This window comes from Hirundo rustica, chromosome 1 (genome assembly GCF_015227805.2).
Source record: "Hirundo rustica isolate bHirRus1 chromosome 1, bHirRus1.pri.v3, whole genome shotgun sequence".
NCBI classification, from domain to species: Eukaryota; Metazoa; Chordata; class Aves; order Passeriformes; family Hirundinidae; genus Hirundo; species Hirundo rustica.
In genome coordinates, this window is record NC_053450.1 from 52784734 (window position 1) to 52799800 (window position 15067).

Sequence of the window (15067 nt, forward strand, 5' to 3'; positions counted from 1 at the left end):
TGTTTGGATTATATGCTGTAGCTTGTACAAATAATTTTTACCCCTCTGTACTATTGGCAAAATGTAGGTTGCCTTCAAAAAGCTGTTCTTGGCTTATGCCCACATTCAGAATCTTTCCTGTGTGGTGCCACAGAAGGTTGCCAGGCACTCTCCGAGCCTAGCTTGGGACATGTCTACAGCATCTGCTGCAGGAGGTGGGTCTGTACTGCATTTTCAGGAAGGATGTACTTGGAATGGTAACAGTCTAGCTACAACAGGCTGGCAGGCACTGCAGGATGCCAAATGCACTTCAGAAACACGGTAAATTAAACCCACGCCGTGCCCTCTCCTGCTGTTAGGAGAATGGCTCTGTACTGCTTTCTGTGTAGTCACTGCTAGCTTGATACCAACAACTGAGCCAGATTGTTTAAATCTAGTTCAAGTATTTGTGTATAACATAGCGATGCAGAAGTATCCAGGAACACTCATTACACTGAACAGACAAGCTATTTTATATTTTTAGTGGAAAGGAAAAAAACAAAACACCAAAAAAAACAACCCGCAGTCTAAAAAATATTTACATAGGACATTGCAATTATTGTTCAGAATTAATGAGTTTTATCCCCTGCTTTTGGCTTAAAGAACACAAAATCCCAATGAAAGGAAACAGATGTAGTTGTTTTAAAGCATTTCCAAAGGAAACTGCAGTAAAGTCTGAAACATCACTGTCTAAAAGCCTTGTGTGTCATGGAGATGTTCTGATATTGTTTTCATTTGCCAGCTGTGTGTAAAGAGGGAGTTATGTCTGTGGCCAATAGATCTTCCCACATCAGAGCAGTAACAACAACAAAGCAACGGAAATATTAGGAAAACGCTAACTTTACCTTCAAATACACTTGATTTTCCTAAACAAGAAACGTGGATTAGGAATCAGTTCAAAGAAAAATGGCCAGAATTTATAATGCTCTACTGAAAAAGACAATAAAAGGAAGAAAGAGCATGAATAAAATGAAACAGTCTAAAGGGCATTTGGCCAACAAATAAGATATCAGAATGTTACCTCCTGGCTCTCCTTGTTAGCTATTGTTTGTCAGTCTCTATCCTCCAAGAAAAATACCAGCGCTTTGAACTGATCTGAAGAGATATGGCATAATAAACTAGCTAAGAATTTCTGGGACTGCAAATCAGGTGATTCAAGCCCAGCTCCTGCCTCTGCCTTTACCACTGGGTTTAAATATTATCTGTCTTATGGTAACACCTAGAAAACTCAGTGTAGGAGATATTTCTACAGCAGACCCATAAAGCTACAGTCTTTTGCCCTGGAAATACCTGAAGCCTGGTGACAGAGGCTTCCTGTGCTTTGGGTTTTCTATCAGTCAGTCAAATGGGGAACTTCTGTTTGATCGAGATGTCTGTATGACTTGACTGTGGGTTTCTGATTGATGTTCTTTTTCACCTACTGACTACTGTGCTGGAAAAACAACTGTTTGAACATGGCAATCTGCTGATCACAGGTCTAGTTTTGCATTCAACACTACACACAAGGGGTATGTTCAAACCTTACTACACATGAAGTCTAAGCTACTGAACATGTTGGGAAAAAAATTAAATCAACACATCCAAGGCAAAAAAACTTCCTAAAATGCTTTTGAACCATGTCATTGCTTGATGACAGCATGACACATGTATGCATGATAGCATGACACTTTAAATTACTGACTGAACTGGTTTCAGCTGGGATAGAGTTAATTTTCTTCCTAGTAGTTGGTACAGTGCTGTGTTTTGGATTTAGCAGGAGAATAATATTGATAACACACTGATGTTCTGGTTGCTGTTAAGAAGTGCTTACCCTAAATCAAGGTCTTCTCAGTGTCTCGTGCTCTGCCAGTGAAGCAGGTGCACAAGAAGCTGTGGGGGAACCAAACTGGCCAAAGGAATATTCTATACCACAGAATGTCCTGCTTGATGTATAAACCAGGGGAAGTTGGTTAGGGGCTGCTGATCACTGCTTGGGGACAGACTGCGTATCAGTCAGCAGGTGGTAAGCAGCTGTATTGTGCATCACTTGTTTTGCTTGGATTTTATTCCACTCTCTCTCCCTCCTTACAATTATTATTATTATTTATTTTGTTTGAATTATTAAACTGTTCTTAACTCATGAGATTTATCTTTTCTTTCTGATTCTTCTTCCCACTGGATGGGGTTAAACCCACCGATATTTTCAACTGGGAATGCAGTGGAAGTGACAAAATATCTTCTGTGAGCTAAAAAACCACAAATATAATGCATAACTAATACAAAATAATGGCCAAGATCTGCAGTGAAAAATATTATAGTTCCCTGTGAAAATGCTGTCTTTGGTGTGTGTTTTTTAAAAAGTATTTCTTCTTAAAGTGTATTCCCTCAGTCAGCTGAAATGTTGACACTGATAGCCACTTCAGTAACCTAATTTCTCTCTTTGTTTATTCTGGTCACCTTTTGCATTTCAAAGCATTATTCTTCAATTTCCAAGAACTATATGATTGTCCTGACAACTTCCAGTAAAACTAGGAGACCTTAAAAAGCCCTTAACCCTAAAAACCTAAATAAAATTTTAAAAAGTCCTAGTACCTTAATGAAAGAGTATATAGGAATAAACTTCTGGTGACCCAACAGAAAGAAAATATCAGAGAACAATAAACCTTTCAGGAGAAAATATTTCAGCAAGTACATATCCTGTTCAGTGAATACCATCTACAGTGTCAATAAAATACAGGAAGGCTGTCAGAGCTCACTTGCTGGACAAAAGCTCTAGAAAAGGGAACTTTTATTTTTCCACCAACAGAGGATCCCGTTTTCCATGGAGTCAAGAAAACACTTATCAACAAGGGCCCCCTCTCTGCATACAGGAACCACAGGGAGAGATTCTACACAAGGGCAGTTACACAAACCAAAACCCAAGAGCAGATTTGCTGATTTGTGGTAGGTTGTGCCACATCTGCACAATGTTTGGCATCCTTAACCTCTTCTGCTGTGCTGAAATTCATCCATCATCAAGGCCTCTGGTCTCACCTCAAGGATGTGCAGCTGAGAACAAGCTCACATGATGACTGAAGCTGCAGGTAGCAGAGGCTTGCAGTAATGAGCCTCTGCAGAAAGGCTCCTCACAGCTCTGTTTTTACAATATGTGTGTGGCTTTTTGGAAGGAGTGAGGGTGCCAGAATACAGAGATAGAATAAAGGTACAGGTAAGAGTCATCCTATCCAAGGTCAAATATTTTCAAAACCGTAAAATAAACTGTGCCCTCTTGTATTTCTGATCTTATTCAGCAATAAAAGCAACAGTTATTTAGTTCTTTCTCTTGTCCAGCCCTCACAACTGTTAATTCCAATTCTAGACCAAGCTCTGATCCATCTTGTATTTAGTATCTGCAACTTAGTATATGTCACCTTAACATAATTTTTTTTCATTAACATAATTATCTTTTACCTGTAGCTTGCAATTCTCTATTTTTGACCTATACCTACATGTTTCCAACAGCGTTACCACAGAGTTGTCCCCTACAAAGACAGCAGAAGATTCATCTCTACAACCAGCTCCACCTCTCCCATTTTAACCTTTTGTATCTTGAGTCCAGCAGGCATCCATCCTAGCCCGGCTCATATGATACTATTCTGGTAATTTGCAATCTAATCAGGATGCACAATTCCAGCTTAACAGCACCAGAGAACTGCTGCGCTTCTGTGGAGTTATCAGCAGAAGCTCTGCAGATCTGAGAGCTTGCTTCTTGAGGAAGGCAATTAATTTTCAAATTAGTAACTTGTACACATGTTTTCTCCTTCCTCTCACCAGTTTTAATTGAACAAAGTGTTTGAAAGGAACTCCAGAGTAAGAAACTTGTTCGGTTAAGACACCTGAGCTGAATTCTTTCCCTACTGTGGACTTCCCAGGAGAAATCTGGCAAACCTTGTAAACATCTGCCCCCACTCTCAGTAAAATTTAGTGAGAAAGCTATAGTGAGAACACATCAGCTAACAACTGCTCCTAGGTATCATGGGATACAAACCACATAAATTCACAGAAAGCTAAAAATCTGGAGGCTGGAAAAAAGTGAGTAGATTACAATAAGAAACAGTGTCTTACTACTGTCCCACCAATGTGCCTCCTTAGAATGGATTACAAGAAAACATTCAGAAATAAAAGGATAATTTGTCCCCAGGCCCATTACATTTTTTGGCCTGTTTAGTAGCAGCATACAGGGAATGCATGTCCCTTATTTATTTATTTATTTATTTATTTATTTTGATGGAAAATGTTCATTAGGTTGAATTACCTTAAGACAAGCTATGAACTTCACACAGGTTACAAATAATCCTGCAAGGCAAAACAACTTAATCTTGACCACTTTGGTCTAAAGTCACCTAGGGACTGTTCCTTTGGTTGAAGTCTTTGATCAGTCTTATTAATCTGACATAAATTTGTAAGCAGGCTCTGAAATTAATGGCAAACAGAGAGATGTTCCAAAAAAGACCTTGGAGGGATGACTCAGAATCTACACAAAAATAAGATCTCCTAAATATGGACCAGTGCTTGAACTGGGCTGGGGACACAGCTGAATAATTTTGTTTGGCCAGGCACAAGTACAGTCTGTATATCAAAACTGTGAGTTATATAAGGCAAACAAGAGGGGCAGAACCCTGTTCTACTTGTTCACATGAGCCCCAAAGAACAGACCCTGGTAAATCAAGGGGAATGGGCTTTTTCTAGCATGATGGTAACAGTACTCTTTTAATCAGCTTAATAAGCCTTCAAGTTTTATCTTTTTAACATGCATATTTAACCTTATATCACGTTTACTTAGTTTAAAAATGAAGGCTGATCTCATTTCCACCAACTGAATTCCCAGTTGTTATTTACAACCAATAATTCTGACATTATCCTTCCAGATGCATGTTAAAGGCCAGAGAAGAATATATATGGCAGTCTGTCATACTCTGATCCTATATCTCATTTCCCTTTTTGCTTATTAGGCAGACTTCCTTTTTAAAGAAGGCTGCTAAAAGAATTTTTTAATAGATAACAAGTTTCTTTGCCTGTGGCCTCTGGAAGAATTTCAGATCTTAGTGGCATAGCTCTATGAAAAGTGTCTTTCTTTTTGCTTGCATTTTCTTCTTTGCTGGTCAGCATTTGCCTGTCAAGCACAGCATTGTAAGGGCAGTCAACTGCCATTCAAAATAGTGCTGAAGGAAGAGTCCAGCCAAGCTGCAGCTGTACAGGACAGAGCACCAGCACACAGGCAAAGATCTGAGCTTAATGTGTTTATAGACTAGAAGTGGCATGGGCCAACAAGAGAAAACTGTTGTGAGGCAGCAGAGAAACAGGCTTGCCCTTAAGTGACTTTCCTCTTATAGAAGACAGGTTTAAAAGACTGTTTCCTTTTAATTTTCACCTTTCTTATATTTTTGTACTGTTCTTCAGAAAGATGGCAAAGCTGTTAATGTCCTCAAAAAGACTTCTGAAAGTCCTTGATATTTAACAGGTTAGTGCTGGGCAGATGCCTGTAAGGAAAATAGTTCATTGAGCATTGAACACAACTGCACAGTTCCTCACAGAAGGGCACATCAGTGATATATGTGCATACATCCAGGCACATCCAAGGAACACACAGGATTTTGATGTCTGCTTCTAATGTGTACAGGAAGGATGGTCATGTAAGAAACCTGAATGAGGCTGCAATCTCAGTACGAAACCTTAATATGACTTAAACCTACCTACAGTGGTCAAATTTCAAAGTTATGCAATAGGGAAGCACATCACCTAAACCAAGTCCTTAAAATACATGCATACTTCAGGCTTGTATAAGAAGATTTAAGGAATGTATAGACCCCATTTTGACATAAAAGTAATTTCACATCTGGAGAGACCAGATTATGTGATTCAATCTGTTCACAGCTACAAGGGATAAACTGTATATGAAGGTTGCCTTTGAAGATTGAAAGGCTGCTAATGCTCTTTTCATTATCTATGCTAAGTATATCTGTATCAAAATCTTTCCTGAGAAACATATCTATTAATTACTTCAGCTAGAATTTGGCTTTGAGCATGTGTACTGATTCCACCAGGTACTGCCATGATAATACATTCAAGCATTGCCAAGTATAAGCATGTCACACCTATTCTCAGGACTTTTTAACAGGAAACTAGTAGGTCTATAAAATCCCAGCTGTCACAGAGAGAGAAGAAAGGGGGATGCTGTTCCATGTCTCTTCCAGGGGAATCAAATAAAGCTACTAAAATTCCAGGTTCAAAATAAATCAAAGAAGGTGAGTGTTATTACACCAGGTAGATGAGCTGTTGAACACCTCTTCAGAAGGTGTTATGGAAGAGGAAATTTTAGAAGGGTGTGAAGGAAGATTGGCCAACACATGTAAGAAAAACCATCCAAGGCTTATGAAATATAAAAAGTAAATTCTGCTTAGAAAGTCTCCAAAATAAACGTGTTTGGAAGATAGGAGAATACAAGTGGAAGCATGATATATGAGTGTCTTGCTACATAATTTTCTAGGTATTTTGGCTACTCTTGAGGAGCAGAAGACTGTAAGAGATGGTTCTATTTTCTAACCAGGTGTGACCCCTCTTAGCTTCTGACAATCCTCAGCCTCAGATTTGTCAAGCATGACAGACTTCAAAGCAAGAAATTCCTTATTTTATTTTGTAAGAAAAAAATAATCAGTCTTTGAGTTACAGTGTAACATTAAAGAATCATTAAAAAGATAAAGGCCTCAAGGAGAAATTACAATGCAAAAGCTGTGAGATTTTTTCCTGCTTGCTTTATTATAAAGCATGTAAAGGAAGGGGTTTCAGCTGAAAATGAAAAACGCTCACTGACTGGGTCTCAAGTGCAACCAATTTAACAAGCTGTAGTGTCAATAGCTCCCACCAAAAAAAGGAAAATGGGAGACTAACTGATTAACTGTTTTACTGCTGTTACATGAAAGAAATAGGGTGTTTAATAATGGCAGATGAAAAATTTTCAAATGGATGTGTGTTTTCTGTCCATGTAGGCAGAGAAGAACAGTAATCTAATAGAAGGTTGTAGAACCAGTATAAATGTGGCTGCTTGATCTGCTAGAGGAAGAAGAGTCTTTAATATGTTGGACAGCACCTGTGGTGCCTATATACCGTCTCATTAAGCCTTTACTGATATAGTCTTTCTTTTATTTTTCTCCTTAAGAATGTTCTTAAAAATATTTCTGTCATTTGTAATGGCTTTTGATCCTTAACCAAGACTTTCCTCTGATAAACCTGCATTATTTTTCCCACTACCTGATAAAATATTCTTCTTTGATTCCCATCCCCACAGGATAGCTGAAGTGAGCAGAATCTAGTAGTGGCAGAAAATTCATGATATAGGGTGACTCTCCTTTAAAAACACTTAGTTAAAGAGATTTTCTGTCTGTGTTACACTACAAATGTGTTACTACTTCCCTTCATTTTCCTCTCTGGTGGAACAGAACAAGCAGCAAATGATGGAATGGAAGAAGGAAATAATTCCTACACTGTTTTCACTGTCCTTTTTTTTTTTTTTTTTTTTTTTTTTTTTTTTTTTTTTTTTTTTTTTTTTTTTTTTTTTTTTCCCCAACTGAGATTAATATGCTGTGGAAAGATTCGAAGGCTAAGATATTTGTGTTTCATCTAAATGGAAGCAGCAATTGGGGTATCTGCTATATAAATGTGTCTGTGGGCCAGATTTGCTTAGCAAACCCACAGCTGTACTGCAGCAACACTCATTTTCTTCCTGTCTTCCTGGGCAGTCACATGAAGAAAATATATGATCTTTTCCATTATGTAGGTACAGCAGCCAGTCTGGAATACTTCAGCAGACCTTGCAACAAATATCTGAGAGGGAAAACCTGGTATCGAGCCAACATTTTTCCTGGTAATCCTAATGAAAGAACATACGGTGATCTGAATTAAGACTCAACTCAGAACCTTGATCCAAACTTTGCTGAAGTAGGAGGATATTTTCATCCAAATTTAGGTAGAAGTTTGCAGGTTGTGACCTGTTTTTGTAATCAGATAAATCCACACATTCAGTGAGCAACAATCTCTTCAGAAATTCCAATTTCAAAGCTTGGATCAGTGATAGAAGATCCATCATTGCCTGGCTATTCTGTTTGTACATGTGTAAGTGTGCCTTGAATTATTTTTATAACACTGCTTGCTGCAAAGAAATGATAACCTGCTTGTCAAGAACAGCATGTCCATAACATAAGAAATTAATCTCTTCATGCTGATTAATTGTACTTTCTACCACTGATCCCCAGAAAAACTACTACATGTCCCTTTAGAAATATATTCTATACTCTTTTATCACTGAAGGGAGAAGAAAAAGAAAATATTTAAGATTACTATTGTCAATTAACAATGTCTACTAAATAATTTTTTTTTCAGAAGAAAAACATGGATTATGAAATTATTATCTGGATTAAAAATTGCATTCCAGAAATCCTTTATAATGTACTTTCCTTCCCAAAGGGTTTATAAATTAATACATCATTTGCTGTGTCAGTGTAGGCTTGTTCTTGTCGGCAAAAGAAAAGTCCTGGAAAACAAAAAAGCAAAACTCCCAGTTACAATAAAATCTAACTTTAACCACCAACCTTGTGGAGGTGGTCTTAACATGACAGATCTAAACATTAAAGTCAGCTAGCATTATAAGGGGAATATGATGGGCTTGACAACTGGTATTGCTTACCAGAGGCACTCACGTGTAATTTTAGTGTACAGCTGAACTGAGATAATTAAGCCCTAAAGGATTAATCCAAGCGGAGTAACTTTACCTTTGATTTCTGATCTGGCAATGAACTTGTCCTTTTCGTGGAGTCTTCCAGACGGCTTGATCTTGAGGTTTCTGTCAATTGGCCACCTTCATTATACCTAGTGGCTTGGATTTACATAATCTGATTTTTAACATCTACATTACCGGGAAGTCTCTGTTGAACAACTGATGAGATGGTGCACCTGTAAGGTAAGCTGAGCTAAAACTGGGTTCAGGAACTGCCTTACAGAAAAACACTCCTACCATGGGTTCTCCAGTGAGATGCTCAAGTTTGAGCAGGAAAAATCCAACTTAGTGCCTTTATGCTTCACATACAGTGTTTCTCTTTCGACGGTAATAAATTGGAACAAAACTCCTTACCTTATGTAGACAGTCATGGATGACAAGAGGGAACATGACATCTCCTGTGTAAAGTCCAGAGCAGCACCCTGGCCCCAGGAAAACAACATTCCTTCACAGGTGAGCATCTGCAAACAGACAAGGAATCTGTGGCTTCCCTTTCCTTGTTTTTACTGTCATTGGTAATGCTTGTTCTCATGAGAACTGGAGAGGTCCTTCTTCATGCAGGGGCTGCCACATTATTGTCAGATTTTATTTACCCTCTGTTTGTTTTCCCAGAACTGTTCTGTGAAAGGAGTGGTGGGCAAGGGATGCTGGGCAGCGAGGAGATACCCACCCTCTCTCAGGGTGACGTGAGACACATTCGCTTTGGCTCGAGTGATACAGCTGATGCTGAATGGCTGCACAGCCCCACTCCTCAAAAAGAGCCAGAAGCCTCACCACAAGTAGTTTGCCATGAGCTGCTCACTGGCTCAGTCCCTGCCCCAAGGGACTTGCAGTGACAAGGCTGTGCTGCAGCAGAGCCCTGTTGTGAAAGCCTGTTTGTCTCTCTGGACGAATGAGCAAACCCCATTATGCAACAGTGGCTTTTTGTTCCGTTTACTGTCTTTATTCCCCATTTGTTTCCATGGTAGCAATACGAAAAAAAAAATAGGATTTATAATGTAAAATCAAGGAAAGAAATTATTTTTTCCTGTCAGAAGCCAGTTTGTGATATACTGAAATATGTCTACAACAGCTAAACCTAAATCTGCTTCATAAAGAACAGATACATTTAGCAGAAATGTCAAAATCTAGAATTTTATTTCATTTGCTTCCTAATAGTCTCCTTCAGCTGGAGTTTATTTGATTTATTTTTATATTTTTCTGCTCTAGCAGAGAAAAAAAATGCTTAGATATAAACCCATACATACTCAAAAAAAGATGGTAATTTCACAGCACAATCTTTTACAACTTTAAACTACATCGCAAATTAACTTAAGGTTATGTAACACCAGAACATACCACTCCTGTCTGGCACCAACCTAAACAGTTCTTAATATGTGTTCACATAGAGCCCTCCTGTGTTTGCTAGGTTTCATTACAACAGCCATTACATCTGACAGAGAATTTATTGACCTACGTCGACAAGACTGAGCTCCAGAAGGGAATGCCAAGCTCCTGTCCTGTCACATTTACACAACATGGACTGTTGAATTCCACTTGCCAAATACTGTATCAAGCTCCAAAACGTGACAAGTAAGAATCTGTCACTAGCTCTGTCTTAGTTACACAATTTTTTAGTGATGGGCATCGTAAGTATCAGTAATTGTTGTTATAAGTATTGCTTATGATTTTTATAATAGAATCATAGAATGGCTGATGTTGGAAGAGATTCAAGATCACCTAGTTACAACCTCCAGGCCATGGGCAGAAACAATTTTCACCAGACCAGTTGCTTAAATCCCCCCTTTAACCTGGCTTTGAACACTTCCAGAGATGAGGCAGCAGCTGCTTCTCTGGGCAACCTGTTCCAGTGCCTCACCACTCTCAAAGGGAAATAAAAAATTCCTCTTAATCTCTAATCTAAACCTAATATCTTTCAGTTTGAATCCATTCCCCCTTGTCCTGTTACTGCATGCCCTTTTAAAAAGTCCCTCTCCACTGTTACCCTGGTTTTTCTGAGCCTTTTGATTTTCTTAAATGGAGTCAGATCTTTTTAGTTATTGTACAATATTAAGAGCAGTTTTCTACCTTTTCCCACAGATGTAACATAAACAAATCCTTTGTTTTTCATTCTCTGTCCTTTGTTTGCATATTTCTAACCTGAAAACAATTGTAACTGACAATTGGTCTGGCCACTGAGGCTGAAGGGTAGAAACCCCAAAAAGTCAATCTTCTGCTGGACCCACAAATGCATAAAAAGTAAGAAATAAACAAAGGGTCTCTTCTCTCCGCTCTCTCAGCTGTGAGCTGGATCGGAAGGACCTCTGCCTTGCGAAAATCTCTTGTCTGCATGTGACTGCTTTGTGTGTCTCTGTGACATTCCACCTTTCCTATAGGTTTCCTTCAGCTACTGGAAAGCCACAATTAAATCACTCTAAAGCCTTCTCTTCTCCAGGTTGAACAAATTCAATTCTCTCAACATTTCCTCATGGGTGAGGTGCTCCATCCCTCTTGTCATCTTGGTGACCTCTGCTCCAACAGGTCATTGTCCTTCCTATGCTGGGGACCCCAGAGCTGGAAGCAGCATTGCACGTGGGGTCTCACCATTGCTGAGCAGAGGACAGGTGGGAAAAGAAGGAGAGAACAGTGTAAAAAATGTAGGAGGTAGAAAGCAAATGCATAGAAGCTGGGCATGACACTTTGCTCTGCAACACTGAAAGACAGAATGGCATGTAAGAAGCACATCCATTGTAAGGGAGAGCTGGCATGCAGAACTGAAGGAAAATCCTACCTTAAGTTACCTTTCCCTCTCTGTAGATCAGTCTGCAGTCTTCATCGATTATCTGTGCAGGGGAAGCAGATCTGCAAGTTCAGTAGTTGCCCTTGTGAAGCAGGTTTAGAGACAAGAAGATACATTTTGCAGCTTAAAAGAAAGACTTCGTAGTTGATTTACCGAATAATTCTTCAAAAGAAAAGTGGAGACGTAGCCCCATTTTCATAGAATAATTCCCCACACAAAGAATAAACATAAAGAATATGAATTTTACAAGGAGGTTTTGATTCACCCGGATTGAAATTTTCCCACTAGTGTTCTCAGAGGATATGACATTAATGGTAATTATATTTAAGAGAATTCACTATGCTCACATTATTTTAGCATATGAGAAACAATTTAATTATGTGTCTTTGGACAGCCCAAGAATACGATATAAAAAATTATTTTCACAAAATACTAAACATTTTCTTTTCATGAGAAAAACACCCCTGAGTTCTGTCCTACATGCAGTACAGTGATAAATGGTCTATTCTGGAGAAGAAAATGAAGTTAAAGTTTTTATCAAAATAAGTCACACAAAAGAAATGGTAGATTATTTGAACTGAATGAATTTGAAGTATTCTGGTTTACAGGATTAAGGTAAAATACAAAGCTTTAATTGAGTATGGGAAAATGCATGTGACTTAGAAAGAACCATAGAAAAGGAAATCGTGTTTATTAAAGTTTATTTCAATATTTATTTCTATATTTCAAGGGAAATTCATGAATGGGCCACAGATAACTATTCTGAATGAAACAAGACATTCACTCTCTTCTAAATGTTAGTCATTAACTCAAAAAGGCTGTTTACAATCATTTGTCTGTTACAGTCATTTTTAACTACTATTGGCCTACTGGAAGAGAAATCTAAGCTCTGGTGGGAGAATGACATGAAATGCCTAGTGTTTGCTTGGGCTTTTATGGACTTTTTTTTTCCCTGGAAGGAAATGAATAAAAAGCTTTAAATGCAGACAATAGGTTACAGTTAAGACTAGTAGGAATGAACTTTGTGAATATCTTGTTTAGCACTTCTAAACAGATTTTCAGAAGTTCGTAATGACCGGTGAACCCAAACTGCGCATCAGAGTCTATCTGTAATGAAGCAGCCGACTGAACTCTTAAAGCTTTGAACAGCACACAGAGGTGCTAGAGGTGTTTGAATTTTTTATTAGAGAATAGAAATTTCAGTCACTATAGTGATTTGAAGGAGATTTTCTCCAGTTCACAGATGAAACTCGAAAGGAGATTTTTGCTGCCTTTATCTAGAGACCAAGACCTAATGTACAGATGTAGTCCCTGTAGGGGTAAAGAGTCTTTAGGTCACTCAATCAAATGGAATCCTGCTACCAAATTCCCCTTTAACATTTTAAAAACTAGCTCACTGCTATGTTTGAGAGTAAGAATCACCAGCTTTAACAGTACTAAATAAAATGGAAGGATTATTTTCTTTACTTCTGATGTTTACATGGATAACAATAGAGCTTCACTTCTCAGTTCCTGAGCTGCCCATGGAACTGAGTTCAGTACCATGGGAGGCCTTCAGCTGCACCCCCACATGGCTGCCTCACCAGTTTTGATAATCAGGTCATTGGAAGGGACTTACAAAAGTGCATAATTTGGACTGTTGCAGACATGAACTGCAGCAGCATGATAACAGAAGAAGTAAATAACAAATGAGAGTGTGTGAACTGACTCCTCTACGGGGGAAACAGGCTTTGATATTATATAATCAATGGTGTCATGAGGTAGGATGTTCATATACATGCCCAAAGCAATTAATCTCAGAAAATATTTTATGCTGAGGAATAAAACATTGGGGGGGGTAATGCACCAGATGTTTCCGTTAAATCCATGCTGACATGTGAAACAAAACCTAGCAACTGGGACTGCTCTGTATTGTGTCTCATCCATAGTTCTAACGAAGAGAGCATTGTGTAGCAGCTTCTGTCCAGGCTTGCCTTCCTGGTTCTACCTATGAGGCTAGAAGGGCTACACAATGCTCTTCTGAAGCAGACCAAGAAAAACAATGTGGGAAAAGGTTAAGCTGATTAAAAACAAACAAAAAAATTATCCCTTCTCTGTAAATCTTGCTTCAGGTTTGCAAAACTATGCTGTCAATAAAAGTGCCCAAAATCTTATTGATATCCTTGAATAAGGTCAGTCTTATTGATTTTATCGGGCATTAGTGGTCTTACTTCCCTGTTCATGGGTATAGGGTAGAAGCCGGCACCTGGAAGAACCAGTCATTATGAAATCTGGCAATCCTATAGAAAAGTGGAAAAATCTAATTATGCTTTCAAAGCTGATAAAAACTGTTGTTTTCCTGCTTCCGTTTTGGGATCTACTTCAAACAGTATTTCAGTGAAAAACTGAAGGATACATGTTCATGTCAAGTTATGAATGCCTCTTGATTTGAGGAGCAATGCTTCATGCCATTCCATGAGGCACCAAGCATCTTGTCGATAAACTGCTGCAAAGCAATGGAAGATCCATCAAAAGCCATTAACACTGTGTGGATTCTGTGGGAGGAATAGCTGGCTTTCTACCAGAGAATCTGATGTGAGCATTTTCTGTAGAGAACAATTCAGAAAGAAGGGAGAATGAAGAAAAACAGGAGGTCTCCACAGGTTCTGGAATTGCAAAGCTGCAGCATAAAATGTGTCGTGTTTTTAAATTATGTACGTGTTCTATCTTACCTGAGTAAGTTACTTCATCAAAAGAAAGAGAAGCTAAAGTAAAGCTATGATTATATATTTGTGATGTGGTATTTCAATCGACTTAAGCAATTCATGCCCATATATTCCTGCCCTCTCTTTGTGCAGGTGTGACTGCTTCGTAAATTGCCAGAGGGAACAGAGCCAGCTAGGAAGAGCCTAGCCAAAAAACTGTGAGCCTAGCCCAGTAACAAATTGGCACCCAGAAGGAGTCAAGGTGATTCCAGAAGTGGTTTTGCGGTGAGATCCCAGTCTCAAAATGGGGAATTTTTGCTCCAAAGGACGTATTTCCAAGACTTAGTAACCAGCAGAATGAAGATATTTTTAATTGGAACAGGGTGTCAGGGCTGTGGAATTGCCATCAGTGGAAAATACAAAATCAGTAACAACTTCTCTGAGACCACCAAAACAAGCTCTACAAGCAGTTGTTAAGGGTGGGTCAGGCACTGGTGGTGCATACAACCGTCAGGTATGAAAGCAAATTATCATCACTTGCTGATGCAGTGGCTGAGAAGATGAGGAAGTATCAAGGAGCAAGAGGTGATAAATGCCAGAAATACTGAGCTGGTCAGATCCCCATCAGGAGCATCTGGGAAGTGGTGTGGTGGCAATTATCCAACCTTGGGCTCTCAAAAACGCAACAGGAATAGATGACTCAACTCTCCTCCAGAAGAGCTTTTTTCACATCTGTAAATACTGTACATTTATTTGTGAGTCATACATTACCTATTGTATAAAATCAATTGGACTTTA

The 15067-nt window shown here is 38.8% G+C and overlaps 1 long non-coding RNA gene across 1 annotated transcript; it reads left to right on the forward strand.

Annotated features, from left to right (window-relative positions):
• Window positions 1–1877: 1877 nt before the first annotated feature.
• On the forward strand, window positions 1878–15021 carry LOC120759143 (uncharacterized). The gene is made up of 4 exons (XR_005703131.2): window positions 1878–2020; window positions 9170–9259; window positions 10215–10378; window positions 14423–15021. It is a non-coding gene; the product is annotated as an uncharacterized LOC120759143 (long non-coding RNA).
• Window positions 15022–15067: the final 46 nt, after the last annotated feature.